This window comes from Eleutherodactylus coqui, chromosome 2 (genome assembly GCF_035609145.1).
Source record: "Eleutherodactylus coqui strain aEleCoq1 chromosome 2, aEleCoq1.hap1, whole genome shotgun sequence".
Taxonomy (NCBI): domain Eukaryota; kingdom Metazoa; phylum Chordata; class Amphibia; order Anura; family Eleutherodactylidae; genus Eleutherodactylus; species Eleutherodactylus coqui.
Window position 1 is genome coordinate 310,362,367 of NC_089838.1, and position 6,000 is coordinate 310,368,366.

General features: G+C 41.0%; 1 protein-coding gene across 2 annotated transcripts in view; it reads right to left on the minus strand.

The window, feature by feature from the left end:
- Window positions 1-4,810, minus strand: part of LOC136612832 (cytokine receptor common subunit beta-like) — a 46,412-nt gene extending 41,602 nt beyond the window's left edge. For both annotated transcript variants that reach the window (XM_066593537.1, XM_066593536.1), the window contains exon 1: window positions 4,609-4,810. The gene's annotated coding sequence lies outside the window, so the exon portion shown is untranslated. The remainder of the gene's footprint in view (window positions 1-4,608) is intronic.
- Between the last annotated feature and the right edge of the window lie 1,190 nt (window positions 4,811-6,000).

Below are 6,000 nucleotides of genomic sequence, written 5' to 3' on the forward strand. Positions count from 1 at the left end.
AATTACACAATTGTTTATACTAACTGCTTACAAATGCAAGGATCTTAGAAGATATTTTGATCAAAATTTGTGGTCCCACCCTCCACATGCAGGTGAACCTTATTGGGTGGTACCTAACTCTAAAAGACACCCCTCTTTGGGCCAAAGACCTCCAATGGACTCAGGAAAATCTTTCATTAAGCCATCTGTGACACATGGGTAAATGAAGTTGAAGACAAAGGTGATGGCAGCCACCCCCTCACTAATGCAATGCATACAAAAAACAAAAGTCGGCATTTCCACAAACTAAATTCATTGTGAAGGTACACATAAACCACAGCTGCAACATGAGTGCTGAGAGACGTGTTTCTGTTACTTTTATTTGCAGCCATGGCTTATCAGGACCTTCACATATAATTTATCTGTTGGAAATGCTCACTTTTGTTTTCTGTATGCATTGCATTGGTGGGGGACTGGCTTACCTCACTTTTGTCTTGCACTTCATTCACCCAAGTACATAGCCAGGTATCCAGCTTTCCTTTGGCCCAATGGGAGGTGTCTTTTAGGGCTCCCACCCATTGTGACTATCACAAGGGACAGTGTAGCTGCCATTGCTACAGAGGCATTGTAAAAACAACCTAGTGCATCATGACATCCACTGGTATTGAAATAAGTGCCGAAATACTCATACCCATCTCATATCTGAATGAAATTGCTTAACTGTTCCTACTAGCCACATAAAACTGCAAGGTTCTAAGAACATATTTTGATCAAAACATGTGGGCCCATCCACCACGTCCAGGTGAACCTTATTGTATGGGTACCTAACTCTAAGGGCTCCAACCCACTTGCGTTTTTTTTTCAATGCTGTGATATCACTGCGTTTTTTAACCTGAATGTCAATGGGATTTTCTAATGTTAAAAATGCATCACACAAAAATCACAAAGCACAAACTTGTGATGCGTTTTTAACATTAGAAAGTCCCATTGACATTCATGTTAAAAAAATGCAGCGATATCGCCACATTAAAAAAACACGTCATCAATCCTAGGTCGGGGAGATGGCGTGCCTTCGCACTCAACTCTTTCACCATCCCAAGAGGGTAACCCCTCTGAATGAACTTATTGACCATAGGTGCGAGACGATGATCTATAAATTGATCCTCTACAATACGGTGCACCCTGAGTAATTGGCTCCATGGGAGCGATTGTAACATTTTAGGTGGGTGGCAGCTATTATAGGTAATACTTGTCCTCATACATAAAATAGTTGTTCTCGAGGATATAGGTCAATAGACCCAAAATAAACTGCATGGTTTCATGTGTGTACGAAGAACAACATAGAGTAACACGCAACGCTTCAAATCCCTGGTCATTTTTAATATTAGTGTATAACGACACCACATCAAGGGTTAGCCTAATTGTACCCTCAGGTTTGTCCTGGTCTCTAATTCTTAGTAGGAAGTCAGTTGTGTCCTTGCTGAACGATCTAGCACCCACTGCAAATTGACGTAGCACCTTGTCAAGGAACTTAGAAATGTTCCCAAACAGGAAGTTCCTGCCAGATATTATGGGGCGACCCGGTCGAGATTGTAGATTTTTTTGCATTTTCGGTAACGTATATAGAATAAGTGTCATAGGATATTCAACAAGTATGTAGCGTAACAGTTGTTGGTCAATCATACCTAGATTAAAAGCTTCCTTTACCAATACCTTTAAGCCAATTTGTAACCGTACCGTGGGATCACTTCTAAGAGGTTCATACACATCCCTATCATCTAGCTGACCCAAGATCTCACGCTGGTATTCTTGTGTGTCCATGACGACAAAGTCACACACCAGGTATCGGTATAATCATTAGTTTTCTTCTGTCTGATTGGTTTTATATGTATATATAATGCAGGTATTTGCTGACAGCTGACAGCTTTACAAAGACCCGTCTTTCATATGGGTCGAAATGTTGCTGATTTGCAGGGTTGTATGCAATAAAGGATCTCCTCCTTATGGTGGAGTTTTTATAGTGCACCTAAATGATGCTGCCTGGATTCTTTTGATTGTTTTATCATCCACAATACTTGTAGGGTCTACCACAATACCCCCATAATATTGACCGCCACTGTAACCCGTTGTCGGAGACAGTCCTCCTTATAAGTTGTACTGAACAAATTTAGACTACTCGTAATAAATCTATCTTAAATTTAGTGTGATGTTATGAAACATTGCAGGAAGGGTCTAGCTCGTTCTTCTGAAAAGGCCAGTGAATCATAGGACACATCTGAATGAACATCATAGTCTCATGACTATAGGAGTCATTTGGAAATTTCCACATCCGAGTTGAATTATATTCCTTACTAAGCATTGGTATCACATTCTATGTGGAGCATTAATGGTTTAGTCATGAGAGCAGTAACATTCTGAAGTTGCTTCCTCTCCTGGGTGACACTTTCGGTATTTACTTTTGGTTCGTATTGGCTCAAAAAGTAGACATATAGAAAATATACAAAAAAATCCACTTAGAGGAGGAAGTGACTTTCTACAGTCAGAACCCATCACCAAAAAAGATCACTTCATCCCAAAAGTTTATTGTACTGTATGTTTACAAATTTTGTCAGGTTCCGTCCTGTTTAACGTCTCAGATCTCAAAACTGGGATTGGAACAGAACCTTTGGATGGATCTTATCTGTGGCATTGTAGAAAGCTGCTGCAACAGAAACCAGGAGATCTCCATTTCAGCAGATTTCAGCCAAAAAGAAAGATGTGGTCTACCAGGGCTCGATCTTGATTCCGTTTTATTAGGATTTCATATGGACAGAACCTTAAAACGTAACATGAACATACATTACAATAAATCGCAAACTATGTGAATTCTCAAAATAACAAGAAGATCCCTGGAAAACATTACGAGGAGGTGCCCAAAAGAAAAGGGATCTTCTGGTGAGTGGGGTGGCACTAGTCCCGGCATGTGTTGCTAGGTGGAAAAGGAAACACAGCTACACATTGTTGGAATAAATCGGCCATCAAAAAATCTGTAAAAAATTTACCTTTTGGGGAAAAAAAGTCACTGGAGAGGAATGCAACCTTCCCTAACAATATTAGCTGGCGTACTGCCTCAGAAGGGTCCTGCAGACATTAATCTAGCAACAGATGTCTGTACCGGCAACACCCCGCCCACCAGAAGATGATTCCTGCTTCTTTTGGGTCCCTCTCCTATATTGAAAACATTTTTCTTGTCATGAAAAATTCCTATTCAGTTGAGAATGTTTTTGGTTTATTTTTTTGCTTCCTAATTTTGTAAGAATACCCAATTACCCATTCAGTAAATGCCATCTGCCCTAGGCCAATTTCTCGTGGGCGAGTGAGATATTGGGCCGTGCCAGGGTATCGGCAAGTGTTTCCCATTGTTCTCAATGGGAAACCTTACATCGCACGCAGTGCGATGCTTTTGCAAGCCCCATTGAAAACAATGGGCGATGTGTTCCGAGGGAATGCCCAAAGATAGTACATGCCACAATTTTTTTTAACATGTCAATGCAACGTGGGGAAACAATTATAGTATATTGTGAATAAAAAATAGTAAACAAGTTGCAGAATGTATATTTTTTTTGCATTCCATGAAAAAATGTTATCAAAATGCTAACGTTTTACCAACTGCCAAATGATGCTCTAAATCTACATCTGGAATCTTAAACATCAACCGGCAATAAGTAAAACAAGTCATGGACAGCACTTGGAATTCGGCAAGTCAAAAAAAATTCTGCTGCTTTGTCCTCAAGGCCAAATTTAGCTGCATCCTTAAGGGGTAAAACTGTTGGGTTCAACGTATCTGTGGACCCACTAGCAAAACGCATCATACCATGTTAACCAGAAACCTTTCTAAGAAAACCCAAGAATGACAGGATGTTGTATTATGTTTATTGTCTTACTAGATGAAGAGATTTGTTTGGTTTTAACCACATACTCTGACTAATGTGCAGAAATAAGGTTGTAGGAAGAAGAGTTATAAGACTGTCTACCCCAATGTGGATGACTATCAGCTCATCTCAGAGTCCCATTAAATCCATAGTTCTCCTGTCCACGGGTGATATATCGCTGCGTTATCAGTGGCGATAATCCGCACACGGGTAACGCAATGAACGCTTTCCATAGGATAGCTATGGAAAGCGCAGCCTGATGTACATGAGCAGAAATCCACCCCGATTTTCAACTAATGATAGGTTCATCGCGGAAAATCGCTGTGACTTTAGCATTCTCCCGCAGCGGCTCCCACAGTGGAAGTCTACTGCAATGCTTTCATTTCTTCCTACAATAGTCCAACTCCACCCTATAGGCACCATTAGCCTCCTCTCATGGTGTGCAAGTCCTTATCAAATCTACAAGACCTATCAAAACCTTATAAAAGTGTAGCAGCGGTATAAGGCAAACAGTTCACATGTCTGTAAGTGTTTTTGGTAGTTCTCAAAACTAGAGATATGGGAAATAAAGCCAAGATCATCAGGTGGCAGATATTAGTTGCTAATCCCATAGAAGAATGTCCAGTCTTGATTACATGTAATTGTCTGATTTATAGTCACCATTAACCCCCTATTATGACTGAAGTAAATAAGCTCATTAGTTTGCAAAAATACTCACGCCTCCGAAAAGTTTCTGTAGCAGGTCTCTATGAGCAATGATGGATAAGAGCTCGAAAAAAAAAAGTTTCTGATTCTCATTCCAAGGGTCTGTAGATCTAGTAGCAGCACATAGGGGTTTAGAAAAAAATGCAATGCCGTCAGTAAGACCGTGGTGGTACTCTGCCTCCGTCGGGATCCTTTCCTTGTGTCGCTCTTAAAATCCGCTGTTATAATGAACTTAGAACAACTTCCTCCTTTTCTTTTTGTGAGGTGGCTTTATCTAGCAGAACCTTCTGCTTCCTGCTAATAAGAGGCGGCCCGTGTTTAGCAAGACTTCCAGAGAAAAGCTGTCAGACTCCTGTGAACAGCTGGAGGGCTGCAGTAGGCAGGCGGGATAGGATTTTATTTATAGAGCAATACATTATTTCTATGTACATTGATACATTGATGGAGACACTATTTTTGGGCAGTCAGTTTTTGTTTTGCGAAGTTGTGTTCTCAAGATATGATATATTTTGTCATTTCCTATATAAGAAAGAGGAACACAGGACACGTTTATAGAATTACAAATGCCCCGGACAAAGGCATAACTTGACCCCATTGCAAATTTTGCAAAAGGGCCCCCGCCTACAATATAGGGTGTAGTCAAAAACATGGACCCAGTGCGATATCTCAATACCGGTGCCCTATATTGAAATAACAATACCGTACTTGAATAGAAAGACATCGATGCATTACACAATGGTATCGTACACAAGCCATGGGGCCTCCAGAACATGAATTTGAATTTTATGTTGTGGCTTCTGTAAGAGATGGAGAGTAAAACCCAATTGAAAAGTTGAAGAGCGGCATGTGAGAAGCATAAATCCACTTCCCGCATCTTTCTATGTCCTGTGGGGCCACTGCTATAACTGAAGCAAGGGAAGCGTACTCAAAGTGGCCTCTTCCTATTACGATGGGGCAGGTCATTCAGGAAGTCATCCGTCGTCTGCAGGAGATTCAGGTACTGATCCATGTTGAGAGTACCTGGAATGAACACAGGTCCAATGATGGTTCAATGCATGTATCATACACTATCGACGTGTTATCAATATAAACACATATTTATAACCAACACGTGGGAAACACATAACAAGACTAACGCAAATGGGAATTCTTGCCCCCCCTACCTGAACGTAGAATGATCGTCCTGACAAGGACGGCCCCAAGTCACGTACCTAGCGGCCCTAGCCTGTCCCCAGATGGAATATATGGAAGGATATACATAGCAAATAGTAAAGATAGCATAACTGACTGACCCTGACAGGACAGAACAATTATAAAACAAACTACAGAACAATACTGGGGCGTACAGGAACAAAGGAGGTACAGACTGACAAGGCCCAGGTCAGCTATATACAGTGCTGATTAG